At 36.8% G+C, this 20,912-nt stretch overlaps 2 protein-coding genes across 2 annotated transcripts in view; both read left to right on the top strand.

Moving 5' to 3' along the window:
- The window catches only part of LOC118761975, a 53,801-nt gene extending 46,043 nt beyond the window's left edge, over positions 1-7,758 (top strand). The window contains exon 5 of the mRNA XM_036500175.1: positions 7,635-7,758. The gene's annotated coding sequence lies outside the window, so the exon portion shown is untranslated. The remainder of the gene's footprint in view (positions 1-7,634) is intronic.
- The window catches only part of LOC115232537 (protein mono-ADP-ribosyltransferase PARP14-like), a 172,703-nt gene that overhangs the window by 112,076 nt on the left and 39,715 nt on the right, over positions 1-20,912 (top strand). The window lies entirely within an intron of this gene.

Raw genomic sequence — 20,912 nt, 5'->3', positions numbered from 1 at the left:
GGTGTATTAATTTTTATGTGTTTGGGGTGGAAGGAGTTAAATGATAGGTATTGTTTAGAATCTGTGGGTTATAAAAGATGTCTGTGTCTATGTGGTTGTTAACTATTTTAATTAAGATGTCTAGATAAGGGAGTAGTTTACTTATGTGTTCCATAGTAAATTGTATATTGCTGTATATGTTTTTGAGCATTATTTTGAAATCAAGGAGTTTATCCGTGCTGTCTTTCCAAAGTATGAAGCAATCATCCAAATATCTCTTCCAGTTCTCCTTTAAATAGCATTTAAAAGAGGTGCCATATTTTTGATTGGTATAACTTGAATTCTAGGTAAACCATTACAAGGTTTGCAATCACTGCAGCAGCTCTGGTTCCCATTGCAATTCCACATTTTTGTCGATAGTAAGATGTATCGAACATGAAATGATTGTTCAGCAGGATGAATTTGAGTGCTTCAATTATAAAACTGTGGTTAATGCGTCCTGGGATCTCTTCTGGGTATTTTTCTAGCCAGAATGTGATTGCTTCTATACCAGTCATGTGGGATATTGGTGTATAGATTCACCACACCGAAAGATACCAGCAGGGTTCCTTCCTTTACTGTCTTCAGGAGGTGGTTCAGCATGTCTAGGTCATCCCTGATAAAGCTTTTCACATATTTTAAAAGACGTTTGAATAATATGTCAAGGAAGTTGCTCAAACGGTGGGTTTCACAAGAAGGGCCAGCTATGATGGGTCTCAGTTTGAGGTCAGTAGGGGGAAGGACATTAATGCATAGGCTTGTAGAAACTTTGCAGGCTTCACAAATGTGTGGATTTTTATGTATTTTGGGTAATCCGAAGAATAGTCTAGGACTGTATTTCAAATTGGATAAATAGTCTATTTCATGTTTAGTGAGACCCTTTCCATGAATTTGGAGTAAGGAGGATACGTTTTTCAGTGTTTTCTGTGGGTTGTAATGTGTTAATTTCTCATAGTAAGTATTATTTTCCAATATGGAAAGTATTAAATTTTTGTAGTACTCTGTATCCATCTATACCACCGCACTTTCTTTGTCGGCTTCTTTAATGGTGAGGTTTATGTCATTTTTTAGCTCGACAAGGTCTTTCCATTCATTTAAGTTAAGGTTGGATTTAATATGTTGTTTTGGTAGGGTATTGTAAGGAAAACAGGTTATGTGTTCACAAAAAACATCAAGTACTTTATTTCTGGCTTTTGTAGGCTGTACTCACTTTTGTTTTTCACTATTGAATCATCTTCGCTGGTGTAGTTGTGAAGTGCTTCTGTGAGGCGTAAATTTTGGCAGAAGTCCATAGTATTGTCCTTAATTTCATTTGGGTTCGATCTGAGAGAGTAGGAGTAAATTTTAAACCTCTTGCTAGGATTTTGGGTTGTGTAGAATTCAGGATCTTCTCTGACAGGTTGATTATTTTCGGTTAGACTTGTTTATTTTGGTCCATTTCACATCTCTGTTTCTCTGGTTTGCATCTAAAAAATTATTGTAGGAGGTGGATTGATGTGGAAGGTCTGTATTTTGTTTGGTTTGCTGAGGAAAAATGGGTGTAAAGTGTGTCTATGGTAGTATGTTTGTGGTGGAGTGGTTGTGTAGTGTACTGGATTATGGTTGTACTGAGGGTTGTTATATCGTCTGTGGCTGTAGTTTGGGTTTAATTGATTTTTAATATTGTAATATGGGTGGAGGGAGAGGTTATGTTGTCTGGTCATGTTTTGTCTAGCTGACTGGTTGAGGTAGCTATGTTGGGGATAAAGTCTTGGAGGTAAGTTCTTGGTAGGAATTGGTTCACCAAAACTTAGGTTAGTCTGGAGGTTTCGATGTAATCTTTGGTTTGTATATGGGATACCTTGAAGATTAAGTCTAGATTTACTCCTATGGGTTGAATTATTGATAGTTGTTTGATAGTTATTTGGGGGAGTAAGAGAGTTAAAGAAGCTCGAGTTGCGTCCCCTAGACCGTTTGTGGTTTGTGTTAGATACATGTGGGGTCATTTCTCTGTGTGTTTTTGGTTTATTTTTCTATGTTGAGTTTCGTAGTTATTAAAGAAATTGGCTTGTTTATCCCAGCATAGTTTCTTCATCCACGCAAGTTGTTTTACCATAGTTTAAAAACACTTTCCAAGTGGGGACCATTTGCATGTTTCTTTAATTCCTTGTAAATCTCCTCATCTATGTTTTTAAATTTTTGTTCTGTGCTTAGCGCTCTAAGCTTAAGGAGTTCTATTTCTATCTTCATTTTTTCCAGTGTTAGTTTCTCTCTTGATTGCCTTTGTTGATCCTGCTCATTTGGAATACACTTAATTTGGAATTTACAAGGCAAAATTATTGGTGTAGAATTTAGCCAGTGTTCATAGATTTCTGCCTTGTGGTTATTTTTAATCATATTCCAGAAAGAAAATTTCATGGCTTTAAGTTTTTCATTCCATATGTGGATAATGTGGTTTTTAATAGATAGTGTAAGTGTGGAGGTATTGCTGTCTTGTGTATCATCTATAAGGGGATTTTCATTTAGAAAATTGTTATGAGGTAAAGAGTGAAGAGTGGTGCATAATTCAGACAAATGGTGATTGAGTTATTCCAGAGGATGTTCTTTCTCTTCTTTTTCTTTTACAAATAATCTTTTTTCTCAGCAACTATCGGACCTGACACCGTGTATTAGCTGGTGTTTATAAAGCAATGAATAGCTTTACGGAAACCATGGTACACTTTGTCTTCTGACTTTATAATCATCTCATAATAATGACTTTTATTAGTACCTCAGTCCATCTAAATGTATATATTTGTCGTTACCTTTCATAAAAAGCCTTTTTTTATTTACAATGTGCATTTTCGTTGATTTTTCATATTTGACCCTTACATTGCCACATGTATTTTATATTTTCTTTTTGTAACATATTTCTACTATATATATGTGTGTGTGTGTGTGTGTATATATATATACATATATATAGGCATGAATGTGGCTGTGTGCCAAGAAGCTTGGTTCCTAACTACATGGTTCTGGGTTCAGTCTCACTGTGTGGCTCTTTGGGCAAGTGCCTTCTACTATAGCCTTGGGCCGAGCAAAACCATGTCAGTAGATTTGGTTGACAGAAACTGAAAGAAGTCTGTCCTATATATATTTATGTGTGAGTATTTGTGTCTGTGTTTGTTCCCCCCCCCCCACATTGCTTAGAAACCGATGTTGGTGTGTTTATGTCTCTGTAACTTAGCAGTTCAGTGGAAGATATCAAGAGAATAAGCACCAGGCTTAAAGAAAAAGTCTAGGGGTTGTTTGCATATATATATATATATGCATATACACATGCTTGAGAAGATTCAATAAGCCAAGTGAGAGCATAACCCATGCCCTATGCCAGTAGGTGTAACCAGCCCACTTACGAGTACCCTACATTCATTGGAAAATAAACTTTGCTTGCAAAGACCTGTTAAGGCAAGTGAAAACAAAATCAGAACTTCTGACATGGCTGATGACAGTACTACCTGATTGGCACTTGTGCCAGTAGAACATTGAAAGCACATCCAAGCTGATTAGCTCCTGTGCTGGTGGCACATAAAATGCACCATTCAAGCATGATCGTTGCGAGCGCTACCTTACCGGCGCATGTGCTGATGCATGTGAAAAGATAACATTCAAACGTGGTTGATGCTAGTGCCACTGGACTGGCTCCCATGCAGGTGGCACGTAAAAAACACCTTTGAGTATGGTCGTTGCCAGAACTGACTGACTGGCCCTCGTGCCGGTGGCACGTAAAATCACGCACTACACTCTCGGTGTGGTTGGCACTAGGAAGGGCATCCAGCTGTAGAAACTTTGCCAGATCAGATTGAGCCTGGCACAGCCTTCTGGCTCAACAGCCTTCAGTCACACCATCCAACCCATGCCAGCATAGAAAGCAGATGTTAAACAACAATGACGATGATGATGTGTGTATATATATATATATGTGTGTGTGTATGTGTGTGTATCGTCATCATTGTTTAATGTCCGCTTTCCATGCTAGCATGGGTTGGAAGATTTTGACTGAGGGCTGACGAACCAGATGGCTGCACCAAATTCCAATCTTGATTTGGCAGAGTTTCTACAGCTGGATGCCCTTCCTAACGCCAACCACTACGAGAGTGTAGTGGGTGCTTTTTACGTGCCACCGGCATGGGGGCCAGTCAGGTGGTCATGGCAACGACCTTGCTCAAATCTTTTTTACACATGCCACCAGCACAGGTGCCAGTAAGGCGATGTTGGTAATGATCACGCTCAAATGGTGCCCTTTTATGTGCCACCAGCATGGAAGCCAGTTGCTTGCTCTGGCAACGATCATGCGCTCGGATGGTGCTCTTGGCACCCTACTAGCACGAGGCTCAAGTGCCAGTAAGGTGATGCTGGTAACAATCACACTTGAATAGTTCCTTTCATATATATATATATATATATATATATATATATATATATATATAATATATATATATATATATATATGGATATATATATATATATACATATGTATTTATATATATATGTCAGGTCACTTATGAGGTTCTCATAAGTATTACTGGTAACATGGAATCCAGTAAAATATGTTGCATGGTTGGGTTGTCGGCAACTAAACTGGCACACCCACCAGAATATCCTGGTGAGGAGGGTTGCTAGAAACCCAGCAAGATTACAAACAAGACCTGCTGAAAAGTCGGATGAACCTAATGCAATAGACCGCGTATGCAGAATATCTGGGATGGTGTCTGGTGTGCTGAAAAACCACTGGGAGTGCCCCTCAGCTTCTATTGAAGCATGTCTCTAGAAGAAGGTCATTCTGATATAAAACCAGATATGCAGGGAATGGCATTGGACATTTTGAGGATATTTGGTTTGTGCTAGAGATCATAGCATTCGCACATCCTTGAGCCTGTGGTGCATATTGGGATCAGACATATTGCTCCAGCTTGTCTCTGGATAATGTCAATAAAGTGGAGAGGGTCTATGAGGGATTGTGCAAACCTTATTAGACCTACAACTCTGGACAGACATTGTTGACCTCTGCTCGATGTGTGCTGATTTTTCCCCCCTATATCTATGTACATGTACATATATATATATATATATATATAATATATATATATATATATATATATATATATATGTTTGTTCCTTTTATTTTCAGTATATATGTATCTTTATTCTTAGTATATATTTATATATGCATTCATTTTTAGTATATTTTTATTCGGAAGTCCTACAGTGAAGGGAAGGTGGTGAAGCAAGCAGACCTTACAGGTTGGAAGCATGTAGTCAGCGACCTGCACGTAGGCAGCCCACGCTGGATATAAAATCGTCTCCTTGCTGCCCAAGACAGTGGTAAAATTCAGTTGCTACATGGGTGTCTGAGCAGTTCCATTTGGAGAGGGCACCACTCACCTTGAGGCCGGGGAGGTTGTAGAAAAGGTGAACCAAAAATTTCCTGTCTTTCTATATCTGGTCAGATTAGCATGACTGAAACAAGATAAACACAAAATCTATGCTATTTTAGTCCAGAGGCTGCTTGTACACAAAATCAAATTGAATGCTGGATCAGGAATAAACCCAACAGAAGGGGATTCTGACAATGAATGAGAGCCAAATGGAATGAGATAGGACTCTTCAAAACAAGTGAGCAATTGTTAGCCGACCAGGCAAGAGCAATTAGAGAAAAAAGGTGGTTAACGGACATGGAAATTGAAGAGATAAAAAGAAAAGTAGAAAGGAGAAATAATCCTTCACCAACAGATAATGTGCCCAGTGAGAACAGAGAAATAAATAAGGGCAGTGAAGATGTAGAGCAAAGTGTAAATGTAAATGCATTCTCCACAAATTAAGCAGAAGTAATAGGAAGAGCTGTATCCCAATAATACGGTGATGCCCAACAAGACGTAGAGAGGATATATTTGAGAAGACCAGGATCAAGACCCTTCCCCCCCATAATCTGAGGTACATTGACCAATGCAAGATCAAGGTTGAAACCAGAAAGATAGATTCAGTTCTTGGGCTGTTCCATACGAGAAATATCACTGAAACTCACAAGATTATTTGGGGTGCAGCAACTGTTGCTGCAGATAGAATTGGATAGAAAAGGAAAGAACAAACAGAACGTAAAGAACCGTTCTGGTGTAGAGGAATTTGTAAGGAACAAAGACATTTAGGACAAGTTGATAGATTGAGAAGAGGAGAATTGCAGAATGAAAGTATAAGAATGATGCTGGAAAGGACAGATGGAATAAGAGATAAATTGTATGATGAGATATTGGAAGACATGAAACAAAGAGTTGGAGCAATCAAAGCAAAACAGGAAAGATATGACAATAGAAGAAAATAATTCAAGCAGAACAGATTGTTAGAAGCATATCAGAAGTAACTGTTTCAGGAACTGGATGGGCAATTACACATAACAATGATACCAGAAGCAGAGGAAAGTAGGGCATTTTGGAGAGAGATCTGGTACCAATCTGCAGATGATAATAATGAAGCAGAGTGGCTGCATGAAATCCAAGATAGGTTAAGAAATATAGAAGGCAAAAAAGACATAAAAATAACTACAGAAATGATAAAAAAAAGCAGTTAAGAAAATTCCCAAATTGGAAGAGCCCAGGACTGGATGGGGTCCCAGATTATTGGATGAAGAAGCTGAGAGGGATCCATCAAAGGAGAGTGCAACAGCTAGATGAGTGCTTGCAGGAAGGTGCAGTACCCAGCTGGAAGACAAAGGGAAAGACATTGTTACGTGCCAATGATCCTGGAAAGGGAAATGCTGCATCCAACTTTAGAACAATAACATGCTTTCTGCTCACATGGAAACTAATGTCAGGTAATTTGGCTGCTGAACTGTACAGATACTTGGGAAAAAGTAGGCTGCTACCCATTAAACAGAAAGGGTACAGTAAAAGGAGCCAGGATACGAAGGATCAGCTCTTGATTGCTAATCTAATTACCAATAAAATAAGTACCAGTTGTGCACTGGGGTTGATGTAATTGACTTAGCCACTCTCCTGAAATTGCTGGCCTTGTGCCAAAATTTGAAACAAAAATTCCAGTGATGTTTATGGTCAATAAAATAAGTACCAGTTTAGCACTGGGTTGATGTAACTGACTTAGCCACTCTCCTGAAATTGCTGGCCTTGTGCCAAAATTTGAAACAAAAATTCCAGTGATGTTTATGGTCAATAAAATAGTACCAGTTATGCACAGGGGTCTTTGTAATTGACTTACCCACTCCACTCTCCTGAAATTGCTGGCCTTGTGCCAAAATTTGAAACAAAAATTCCAGTGATGTTTATGGTCAATAAAATAAGTACCAGTTGTGCACTGGGGTTGATGTAACTGACTTAGCCACTCTCCTGAAATTGCTGGCCTTGTGTCAAAATTTGAAACCAGCATTCCAGTGATGTTTCTAGTATTTATTATAATTAATAGAGATAGTGTTTACTTAGTATCTGTTAAATGTTGATTATATTTTTCTGTTTGCTAATGTATTATACTAATAACATATTACTTTGTCTTCAAATACTTTTTTCTGTCTTTACCCACTGAACTCCCCAGCTCACCCCCAATCCTTCACCAACGAAATGATTTTGTCTTTTTACCTTTTCCTAATTCAGTTGTTCTGGACGTTTGTAGAAGACGACATCAACTGGAAGGTGTGAAGTTAAATGTTCAACCATTCTGGGAACCATCAGAGGAAAATACCATTTCAAGACAGCAAGTCCATGACTATTTACTACCTTCCAATTTCCATCTGACTTTCTTAAAAAGACATAAAATCAAAGTTAATGACCAATTAAAGAAATGGGCTGAAGTAATATGGAAAGATTCCAAGTTTAATAAACTGAAATTAAGTTATTCTGAAGGAAATTTGAAGCAAATTGAACAATGTTTGGAAGAGTTACTAAATTCCATTACTGTTGAAATCATTGATATTCCAACCGATATTTTTGAAGATGTTGCTTGTGCACGAAATCAAATTGAATGCTGGATCAGGAATCAACCCAACAGAAGGGGATTCTGACAATGAATGAGAGCCAAATGGAATGAGATAGGACTCTTCAAAACAAGTGAGCAATTGTTAGCCGACCAAGCAAGAGCAATTAGAGAAAAAAGGTGGTTAACGGACATGGAAATTGAAGAGATAAAAAGAAAAGTAGAAAGGAGAAATAATCCTTCACCAACAGATAATGTGCCCAGTGAGAACAGAGAAATAAATAAGGGCAGTGAAGATGTAGAGCAAAGTGTAAATGTAAATGCATTCTCCACAAATTAAGCAGAAGTAATAGGAAGAGCTGTATCCCAATAATACGGTGATGCCCAACAAGACATAGAGAGGATATATTTGAGAAGACCATCATTAAGACCCTTCCCCACCATAATCTGAGGTACATTGACCAATGCAAGATCAAGGTTGAAACCATAAAGATAGATTCAGTTCTTGGGCTGTTCCATACGAGAAATATCACTGAAACTCACAAGATTATTTGGGGTGCAGCAACTGTTGCTGCAGATAGAATTGGATAGAAAAGGAAAGAACAAACAGAACGTAAAGAACCGTTCTGGTGTAGAGGAATTTGTAAGGAACAAAGGCATTTAGGACAAGTTGATAGATTGAGAAGAGGGGAATTGCAGAATGAAAGTATAAGAATGATGCTGGAAAGGACAGATGGAATAAGAGATAAATTGTATGATGAGATATTGGAAGAAATGAAACAAAGAGTTGGAGCAATCAAAGCAAAACAGGAAAGATATGTCAATAGAAGAAAATAATTCAAGCAGAACAGATTGTTAGAAGCATATCAGAAGTAGCTGTTTCAGGAACTGGATGGGCAATTACACATAACAATGATACCAGAAGCAGAGGAAAGTAGGGCATTTTGGAGAGAGATCTGGTACCAATCTGCAGATGATAATAATGAAGCAGAGTGGCTGCATGAAATCCAAGATAGGTTAAGAAATATAGAAGGTAAAAAAGACATAAAAATAACTACAGAAATGATAAAAAAAAGCAGTTAAGAAATTTCCCAAATTGGAAGAGCCCAGGACTGGATGGGGTCCCAGATTATTGGATGAAGAAGCTGAGAGGGATCCATCAAAGGAAAGTGCAACAGCTAGATGAGTGCTTGCAGGAAGGTGCAGTACCCAGCTGGAAGACAAAGGGAAAGACATTGTTACATTCCAAGGATCCTGGAAAGGGAAATGTTGCATCCAACTTGGATGCAACATGGAAACTAATGTCAGGTAATTTGGCTGCTGAACTGTACAGATGCTTGGGAAAAAGTGGGCTGCTACCCATTAAACAGAAAGGGTACCGTAAAAGAAGTCAGGAAACGAAGGATCAGCTCTTAATTGCGAATCTAATTATCAGGAACTGCAAGAGAAGACATACAAACTCAGCATGGCATGGGTTGACGATCGCAAAGTATCCAGGCATAGAAAACCACTCCAAACCAGACTGGCATTTGTTGCAGTCTCCCACATTACCAGCCCTGGTCAAGCTGTCCAACCCATATCACCAGGGACAACAGACGCTAAATGATGATGATGTTTCTTATTATCTCAGTGATAATGGTGATGGGCGGGCATGTCGGATGAAATGGCTAGCGGTATTTCGTCCATCTTCACACTCAATGTTCAAATACTGACAGGGATGACTATGTCTTTCATCCTCTTGCATTTGCAATGTGATCGATGTAATCTATTTAGCCACTCTCCTGCAATTGCTGGCCTTGTCCTAAAATTTGAAATCAAGATTCCAGTGATGTTTATGGTCAATAAAATAAATACCAGCTGAGCACTGGAGTGGATGTAATTGACTTAGCCACTCTCCTGAAATTGCTGGCCTTGTGCCAAAATTTGAAACCAAAATTTCAGTGATGTTTATGGTCAATAAAATAAGTACCAGTTGAGCAGTGGGGTTGATGTAATTGACTTAGCCATTCTCCTGAAATTGCTGGCCTTGTGCCAAAATTTGAAACCAGAATTTCAGTGATGTTTCTAGTATTTATTATAATTAATAGAGATAGTGTTTACTTAGTGTCTGTTAAATGTTGATTATATTTTTCTGTCTTCAAATACTTTTCTGTCTTTACCCACTAAACTCCCCAGCTCACCCCTAATCCCTCACCAACGAAATGATTTTATCTTTTTACTTTTTCATAATTTAGTTGTGCTGGACGATTGTAGCAGAGATCATATACTGCAAAATGTGAAGTCAGATGTTCAACCATTGAGGGAACCATCAGAAGAAAATACCATTTCAAGACAGCAAGTCCATGACTATTTACTACCTTCCAAGTTCCATCTGACTTTCTTAAAAAGACATAAAATCATAGTTAATGACCAATTAAAGAAATGGGCTGAAGTAATATGGAAAGATTCCAAGTTTAATAAACTGAAATTAAGTTATTCTGAAGGAAATTTGAAGCAAATTGAACAATGTTTGGAAGACTTATTAAATTCCATTACTGTTGAAATCATTGATGTTCCAACCAATATTTTTGAAGATGTTGCTAGAACATTGAAAAGTGAAGATGATGAGATGTATTTTTATTTTGATATCCAATATCATAAAGTTCATATTTTTGGATTTGATAAAAGTAATGTGATTAAAATGAAAAACAGACTTTTGGATAATCTTAGATCGATATATGAGGATGATTTAAGTATTCATGGAAGGCGTATTCTATCTGGTCTCAGATTTTTTGAGCAGGCAGAAAGACAATCTGAAGATCTACAAGTCAGAATTCATGGTAACAAAGTTATTTTTGAAGGCCAGTATTCCGAATTAGCTACTTGTCTCAAGAATATGTATAAAATTCTTCAGTCAATTGTTAAATCTGAATTGTGTTTGCCTTTAAATACTGGAATGATCATAAATAAAAAACCAGTGAAAGAATATCTTGATGAAGAACTGAGAAACAAGAAATGTATTGGTTCATGGGAAACGGGTGATGGTGATTCAGTATTACTTTATGCAAGTGATAAAACACATCTTTCACTTTTGGAAGAAATTATGAAAGAAACTTTTGTCGCCAACACACTGGATTTTGTACACAAAATTAAGGATACTCCACATTATGGAAAGTGGCTGACATTTGTTGAAAAACTAAAAGAAGAGTTTCCAGATTCCCATTTTATTGGAGAAAATTCTCTTGTTGCTGTTGATGCTGTAGTTAATGATATAAAAAGCAAAATTGATAACTTTAAGCAATCTTTAACTGATGAATCTTATATATCGATGACACATGCACATTTCCTCTTTCTTAAAGAGTTCAAAGAACAAGAAATCAATGACTTTGGTGCGAAAAATAAAATTAAGAATGTGTGTCTCAAAGATAATAAGTTACACCTGGAAGGAACACAAGAGCAATTTAAGAAAATGGAAATATTTATAGAAAATTTAAGAAAAGATATCAGCTCAAAAGATGGAACATTAAGATCTCAAGAAACCCAGAAAACTGAAGAAGGAAACAATTTCTTATGGGAAAAGCAGAAGAAATCTGAGAGTATAAAATTAAATTCAGATTTAGGAAATGAAACAGAAGAAATAGTTAAAGTTAATTATAAGAACTGTGAAATCGTGTTGAGGGAAGGTGACATCACGACTCTGGACACAGATGCTATTGTTAATGCTGCAAATGGTAGATTGGAACATATGGGAGGTGTTGCAGCAGCCATTGTGCAGAAAGGTTAGTAATACCATTTTTTATAGTTAATGTTTCTTTTTAGATCCAAGTGTGGTTGAGAAGCTAACTTCCTGATCACGTGGTTTCAGGTTCAATTCCACTCACAGCATTTTGGACAAGTGTCTTCTGTTATAGGTCAGTGGTTGGCCAAAGCCTTGGGAGTGGATTTCGTTGATAGAAACTGAAAGAAGATCATCATGTATGTATGCATGAACATGTTAACTTACTTTTAAAAAACCGTTACTTGTGCAGATGCATTTTCTTTTTATAATTATTATTTTTATCTTATTTGTGTGCATGTGTGTGTTAATATATTTGAAAAACAACATAACCATTAGATTTATATAGACAATGCTTTCAATACAGTTAGCGGTAAGTAAATTAATCTATTCTTAAAATTTCATTATTACTAGTGAGAGTATGATATGCTATGATGTTTATGTGTAGAAGTTAAAATTTGAAAAATTTTATCAATACAAAAATTGCAATGAGAATATCCAGTTTTATAGGATTTCGCATGTCTTATGATTTCCCACTTTAGGTTATGATTTTTATTATTGTCCTTAATTCACAAATAGACTTCTTTAGACTAGTATAAGATAATTTACTTCTGTTTATAATTGTGGACTCACGGTTTGCAATATACATTTTTATGTAATTATCCATAGATCCTATGTAAAAGTAGTTTTTACCCTCAGCTTCCGCTTTACTTCTATATACCACATCTTTTTTATTTGTAACAATTTTTAAACAAACAGTTATGCTTAAATTTGCAGTCACAATACATATTCTTATTTGCTCATATAGACTTGCTATCAGTATTATCATTGCTCAAAGATTCAGTATTCTGGTTACAATAGGATACAACGTTCATTGTTTCCCTTCATATTTTAGAAGATTTCTCTTTTTGTATATTCACTATAATCAGAATTATTTTTGTTGTCAAGTAATGCATCATAACTAAATCTAACTGTACTATTATAGAAATTAGTTAACTGTTTATTGTTATGTGAAAATATAATCTGGGAAACCTTAATCGAGACATAATATCCAACACAGAGCCTGCTGGGGTTAATTATGTCGTAATACTTCATTTCTTTAGAAAATTGATTTGTAAATAGTTTATAAAGAGATTTAACTAAGTTACTCTTAATTTACTTGGCAAATGGAATAATTAACCAAATAATATTACGCTTATTATAAGTTTTATTATAATTATGTAACTGTTAATCAATTTTCTTTATATATGGGGTATGTCATTTAATATCATTTTTACTTTTATGAATATCGTTAGAGGAATTAAGCAATGAATCGGTTTTCATATTTAGAATATCATTTTTATTTAGTTTATATTTATTTTTATTCTTACCCTTATTTCTATTTGGTTCAGATGCTTTTAATTTTCTGTTATTATCAATTATATTTAAATTATGCATATCACTGGAGTTTATGCTCGGTGCACAATATTTTAGCTTCTGCTTATGTCCTGCCCTCCCAAGTGCCATGCTGTAAAAGTCCACATTTTTGTTGAAAATCTTCTCATTTGGCCATAAAGTTGAGATTCTTCTAGATACATTGTAAATCAAAGAATTTATGATAGATCTAGGATGATTACTTCCAATATTTGTATATCTAAGGTTGGTGTTAGATTTATGTAATGGGTTGTGGTTGCCAATAACGAGGTTAAGGTTAACATGTAAATAGGTTACTGACACATGCTTATTTTCGATAGTTATGGAGAGTCCAAAGTTTTTTTTAATCTATAAAATTCCTTCTTGTACATTTCTAATTTTCTATTAGAAAAGTTTCTAGGAGTAAAAGTTGTATCATCCCCTTACCAACCTCCCCTAAATTCAGGAAAAATCTCTACTTAAATTAAATAGAATATATATACCTACTAGATCAGTGATTTGTGCAAACTCCTCAGATCCCATTGTTGTATGAAAGCCATCATTATTGACTTTTTCAATCCAATATTTGTTGTGAAATTCAATAACTATTTTCCTGACAGTTAAAATTATGTTAATTTCTTCCATAGTTAGTTTAGAATATTTCTCATGAACAAAAGAGCCTTTTTTAATAATATATGGTTAAATAATAATTATCTGTATGAATTTGTAAAAATTTCTTTCCTTTTTTATTGTCAATTCCATTAAACCAATCAGTTACTTTTTACATATAGACCAAAGCTTCAATTTTATTGTGTTCTTAACTGCAGGTATATACCTATCTATAATGGCGTACTTTAGCTTACCTAAGTCTGATTTACCTGGGCAAATTAATCTTACTTTAGGGTTGTCATAGAAATTCTCCTTATGGTCTTTTAGCATAATCCTAGGTTTCTTTGGAACAAAAGGTTTAGTCCTATCATCCAATTTGTAATCGGTCATTATCTGTATAGATATTAGGTTAAAAGTTCTCAATATATTTTTATTAGCTATTCTGTAACTGCTAGTAATTTCCTTCTTTTAATAATTCATGATAGTAATATATATTTCAGACTAGCAGTATTGCCCGGCGTTGCTTGGGTTTGCTTCAACCCTTTGGAATTGTAATTTTTGAAAATTAAAAATTTTGCATTGTAAATTTGAATGAAGTTGGTTGTGTAGTTCTCAAGTTTTAGGGATTCACACTGACAGACAGACAGTCTCAGTTTTATATACATAGATAAGCCCGGTTTCACCCGATTTGTTTGAATGATGTGACTGTGATCGTTTTCGGTTAGGCATAATCTATAACAGCATTTCTCAACCTCATTTCGGGTCCCCTGTTTCGATTGGAGCCTCCAGCAGTATGAAAATTTCTCCCCAACCCCCATCAAAAACCAGCTTCAGGGGTTGTGAAGAAAGAATTTGTACATAGTCTGTTTCTGAGAGCTATTGTATTGGACCCCTGTCTAATCATTAAAACATTTATTTAATTATGAACATAGAAAGAAATTACACATTAATCCCTATTTTTGTAAGTAGTTGTATCCATAAGAATTTTATTTGCAGATGGCAGAAATTGAAAGAAGATATGTGAAATGGACGTGTGTGTGTGTCGTGCGTGCTTGCGCGTGTATGTGAGAGAGAAAGAGAGATAGAGTGAGTGAAGTGAAAATATCTTCGCAAAAAACAGCTTCAGGAGTTGTGAAGAAAGAATTTGTATGTAGTCTGTTTCTGAAAACTATTCTATTGGACCTCTGACTAATCATGTCTTTTAAGGTATACACACATACATAGAAAATGTGAGGTCATAGTAGAAAATTTTTACAATAGACATTGTTTAAATTTTTTTGTCTAATGTAGAAGTTGGCTCTATGTGTGTGTGTGTGCATGTGTGTGTATGTGTGCGTGTGTATGTGTGTGTGTGTATGTGTGCGTGTGTATGTGTGTGTGTGTGCGTGTGTGTGTGTGTGAGTGCTTTGTGTTGGCTATTTTATGATCAGATTCATAGATATTGTTTTAATTCTTTTTGTCTAATGTAGGAGTTGGCATTCCGTGTGTGTATATGTGTGTGTGTCTCGCACACCTCATCAAAAACACACACTCACACACACTCTCTCTTTCACACACATACACACACATGCACATCAAATCTTCCGATCAAGATCAAAAGATCCCATTTTCCCCCCAACCCCATTATGTAAAGATATATATGTATACACATTATTTATATATATTTATATACACACATATATAAATTAACACAATATACATCTGATTAATAATATCTGTTATGATTGTACGATGGTGGTGGGCGAGAATATGTCAGCGTTCTAAAAGATGGGAATATTTAAACTGTTGCGACTGTCACGGTTTCTCTCTCTATAGATAGAGGCAGAAGTACAGTGAGAAACGTGGTGGGAGAGTGACAGAGACGGCAAAGCTGTGAAACGTCGTTATAGAGAGAAAGTGCAGATAAACGTACAGAGAGAGAGAGAGAAAGAGAGAGAGGAGAGAGTGACCGCACTGGCAAAGGCGGCGAGGGAAAGATAGTGGAAACTTCAAACACCATTATAGAGAGAAATTGAAGAGAAGGGAGGCAAGAAAGAGATGGAAGAAGAAAGGGTGATAACCATGAGAGAGGAAAAACAAACACTTGTCAATTTTCACTCTCTTTGCCATAGCAACCACATCTTTATTGCTTGCAAATTTTAACCATCGCAGGTCGAATCATCACCATGCATTTAATACCCCTGCCAATTTTCAGCTCAATCCTAGTATGTCTAGTGCCATTGAATCCTGACCAAATCCAAAGTGTGCAAGCTTTTTCCCTCTTTTATATAAGTAGATTATATATATTCCTAGTCTTGTCCAAGTGTACAGTAATACCATCCTTTCTCTTAAGTTCCAAGATTATTATTTTAATATTTCTCAAATGCGTATCTCCTCTGTGGGGGGTATTTTTAAGATTTAACATTTTTTAGTATTTTCCACGACTCATATTCAAAGTTTGCTTGGTGAATATTTGGTGGTGAGTATCTCTTTGTTGTAAACTGATACAACAGTGGTATTCCTTTGTCACTTTTGGTCCTTCTCTGCTTTCCCATTTTCTTGTCAATAAGTCTAGGGGTGAACTCTATTGTCCTTTTTTTCTAAATCAAATCCTTGATTCGAATAAATTGATCTACTTACCACTAACTGTAGCGAAACCATTGATTATACAAATCTAATGGTTATGTTGTTTTGCAGTTATATTAACACACACATGCACTTAAATAAGATAATAATAACAACAACAACAATAATAATAATAAAAACAATGCATCAACACAAGTAAGGGTTTATTTAAAAAACATTGCCACGTGCATAACTGAGGGATGGTATATACATACACACACATATATATATATACATATATATGTGTGTGTGTGTGGGTGAGAAGCCAGGTCTTGACAACACACATTGGTTGTAAATGAACATAAAAATCACTCAAGTGATGTCCAAAATGATTCTGAATGTTTCAATTGAAAAACATATCTGAATGTGTTAGACAGTTTTTGAGGAAATTCTAACTTAACAAGAAATATAGGAAGAGAAAGTTGTGTTTATTTACACCACGCGACACATTATCGCACACACACAGATACACACTTACATTGATATGTGTGTGTGTGTGTGTATTTTAGTTTTTGTTTACTTATATACATCAACAAATGAACCAATTGAATAACTATGTGGTTGTTCAATTTGCTAGAAATAACAGCCAAATCTCTCTCATACTATAAGGAAAAAATAGAATATTATTGAACTTCTTCGGCTCCATGATTTTAATTTTATTTTTAAAGGCTTACTTGATAGCAAAAGAAAAAAAAAATTGGAAACATCTTGATTAAAACAGAAATTCTAACTTAACAAAAAATATAGAAAGAGAAACAAAAGTTTGTATGTGAAAGCCAAAAGATGTTTTTTAGCTGAGGTGTAATTTTATGGTTAAAACAAATTCAAAATTTAAATCTTGGAACATAAGACTTACCATGTCATCTGGTGTATGGCCGAATTCAAATGGGTAGAAGACCTAAAAGACATGTGTGTGTGTGAGCTTGGGTATTTAATAGCCAGGGGTCAATTTCAGTTTAATCCTAGAAAGGAATTCAAATAATCAGCAACTCTGAAAAGACAGCTTCATGCTGTCATCTCTCTCTACCCCTCTCTCTTTTTCACTCTCTTTCTCTCTCACTTTCTCTCTCCCTTATGTGACACCCAGTATTAAATTTAAGTATCTTAATTTTCTCATTAAGACCGTTGTTGCTTCAGTAGCCCAGAAGACATGGGCATTGAGAAGTAGTAATACAAAACATAGGTGGTGGTTTCAAATCTCTCCCAGAAATTACAAGAGACCTACTTAAAAAATTTTATTTAAGCAACAAAACTTCTTTCAACAATTTCTTTCTCTTAAGTGTTGCACACGTGTCAGGTGTGGCATATTAATATTATTGATATATATTAACATATATGAACATGTATTAAGAAAGCAAATATCTTTGCAGGTGGGTTTGGAATTCAAGCTGAATCTAACAGAATTATGAAAGAAAGAAAGAGTGAACTGAAACCTGGAGAAGTAGTGTCAACTAAAGCTGGTAAACTCAAATGCAAGGCTATCATTCATGCTGTTGGACCCGTTTGGAATAATGGAAGGGTTCAGGAAATGGATTACCTTTCAAGAGCCGTTCAAAATTGTTTGGCAGTTCTTGAAGAAAAGTCTTATACATCAATTGCAATTCCTGCCATCAGTACAGGTAAGAATTTACCATTTTAATTCTGTTCAAATTATTTGGTATAGAAATAAGAATTACAATATTCAAATATCTTCAGTTTGTTTCATCGCTACTCTCTGTCCATGCTGGAGCAGAACTGCCTTGAAGAATTTCTAGTCAAGTGAATCAGTCTTAGTGTCCTTTGGCCTGCGCTAGGGAGTTTTAAGGTGAAGTGCAGTGCGTGCAAACTGGCCCCACCCTTTAAGCACAAGGTTCATCTACCATGGCCTAGCGAGCTGGGACAGTGACAGCGAGATCCTCAGACCGTAGGTTTAAAGTCGGAGTTATCCTCTCCTAGGAGGGTTGCCAACCATGGCTAATGAGCCCCTCATGCCAGTGCCATCCAAACCAAGGTGAAAGAGAGAAAAGGATCCATGGTTTTCAGTAGGCATATACTACCTGGTTGCCTAGGCCGGAGTTCATACGCCTTTGCTTGGTCATTAACCAAACCGGGGTCCTAATGATCACAAAATTCCATTTGAGCCATTGACCAAATGGTTCTTCCACCTTTTCTGGGATACAATGCCTCGGCTGAGACAAGGGACAATGACAATAAAATATGTACATTCTATATACACACACAGAGTTTAAAATGCAATATATACACCATATACAGAGTTTAAAATGTTTTTTTAAAAAATGCAATACATACAATACACACACACACAGACACACATGCACAAAGCACTCCACACACACACGTTGTTGGATGGCCGTTGACTATGCTGTAGTTCTTCCACCCTTTGACAAGTCTTATGTTTTGTGCTGCAGGGTGTCCAACAAACACCCGCCTCACTTAGCAAGCCTGGTGGGGTTGCCAGTTTAGTTGCCAAAGACCCGACCATGTAACAGGTTATACTGGACTACATGGTACCAGTAGCACTCAAGTGATCTTAGTACTCATTGTTTTAAAGTATGGTAATTATTCTATCAGTCTCTCTTGCTGAACCACTAAGTTACATGGACATACACACACCAACACCAATTATCAAGTAGTAGTGGGAACAAACACATGCATATATATATATATATATATATATATATAATCATTTAATGTCTGTTGTCCATGCTAGCATGGGTTGGACGATTTGAGAGGAGGTGACATGCTGGAAGGTTGCACCAGGATCCAGTCTGATTTGGTATAGCTTGCTATGGTTGGATGCCCTTCCTAATGCCAACCACTCCAAGAGTGTAATGGGTATTTTTACGTGCTGCTGGCACAGTTGCCATTTACGTGACACCAGTATCTGCCATGACTGCGATTGTTCTCTGCTTGATGGGTCTTCTTCTCAAGAATGACATAATGCCAAAGGTCTTGGTCATTGCCTCCGTGAAGCCCAAAACTCGAAAGTAACTCAGCCAATTTGTCGCCATGGGACCAATGCTCAAAAGGAACTCAGCCACCTTGATTCTGTGAGGCCCAACACTCGAAAGGAATTCAGCCACTTTGTCTCTGTGAGGCCCAATATTCAAGGTTGATTTTCTTTTGTGCCACCAGTATGGGTGCACTTGACTCTAGTCCTCTTAAGCAGTGCACATCGTCAAAGGTCTTAGTCTATAGTCATTGCTTCTGTGAGGTTCAAGTTTCGGAAATCATACTGGCTTCATTTCTCTCAAGCCTACACATGTCCTCGGCTGTTATAGCCCATGTTACGCTGCCATGCTGAATTGATATTCACACACAGGCAGCAAACAACCTGCCTTTCACTCTGAGAGAGAAGCCCTTTGTTCCCAGCAGGGGTTGCAGCTCTCTGAACTTTGCCCAAACTAATCTTATTCTCACAGCAATGCTCTTGGAACAACCACCTCCACTACTGACCTGGTTGCCTAGATACCAGAAGCTATCTACTACCTCTTTCTGTTGACTACCTGGCAGTCGACGAAGTCTATTTTCCACACACATTCAGCATTTATTACGCCTGTACAACTCCTACATACAAAGGATAGTTTCTCTGTTAACATTCCTTTGATGTTGCTGCACCTTTTGTGTATCCACAGCTTGCACTGGGTGCATCTTGTGAAGTTTCTACCTACACCTTTTCTACAGACTGAGCAGGGCCATCTACCTGAAGGGATTTGTGATTTGTCTGCCTTCCTACTTACTATGACTTTGTTTTTGCTAGGTTAACTCTAGACCTTGTTTCCATCACTTCCTCTCTAGTGCAGGTAGTGATTCAGCTATGACAGCAAGGTCATCAGCAGAGAGGAGCTCCCAGGGGGCTGCCTGTCTTGAATTCCTTTGTTATTGCCTTGAGAACTATGATGAACAAGAGAGGAATGAGCACCGATCCTTGGTGAAACCCTACTTGCATCCTGCATTCTTCGTTGTACTCGTTGCCCAACCTCACCTTACTGGTAGCATCCCTGTAGAAGGCTCGTACAGCTCTCACCAACCACTCGTCTATTCGTAGTTGCTATGTTGACCACCAGATAAGGGATTGGGCACTCTGTCAAAGACTTTCTCCAAGTCAACAAATGCCATGTACAGGGGCTTATCTTTGATAGGAATTTCTCCTGCAGCTGTCTTACCAGAAATATAGCATCAGTGGTGCTTCTCCCTGGCACAAATCCAAACTGCATCTCATCTAGATTCTCTCCCAGATTAGTTGGGCTATGACTCTCTCTGCAAATTTTGTCACCTGATCCACGAGAGGTTTCAGTTTCTGTCTACCAAATCCACTCACAGGGCTTTGGTCAGACCAAGGTTATAGTGACATAATTACTATCAAATAGGAATGAAATCCAAAAAAGTCCAATTTCAAATGAAAGCATACACTTGCTCCAATGTTCATTGATTCCATAGAAAATAATATGTATGGAGAGTGTCAATCTTGAGTATTCAAGTACTCCTGTTTGATTATTTCTGTCTAACCTTATTTTCTGGGGAAGTTAGTTTGGTGCAGAACCTGTATGAGTTAATTATGTAAAGCAGTGGTCATAACTTGTTGAATTTCAAAGAGTGT

Source organism: Octopus sinensis, linkage group LG1 (genome assembly GCF_006345805.1).
Source record: "Octopus sinensis linkage group LG1, ASM634580v1, whole genome shotgun sequence".
NCBI lineage: Eukaryota > Metazoa > Mollusca > Cephalopoda > Octopoda > Octopodidae > Octopus > Octopus sinensis.
This window is presented reverse-complemented; position numbering and strand designations above follow the sequence as displayed.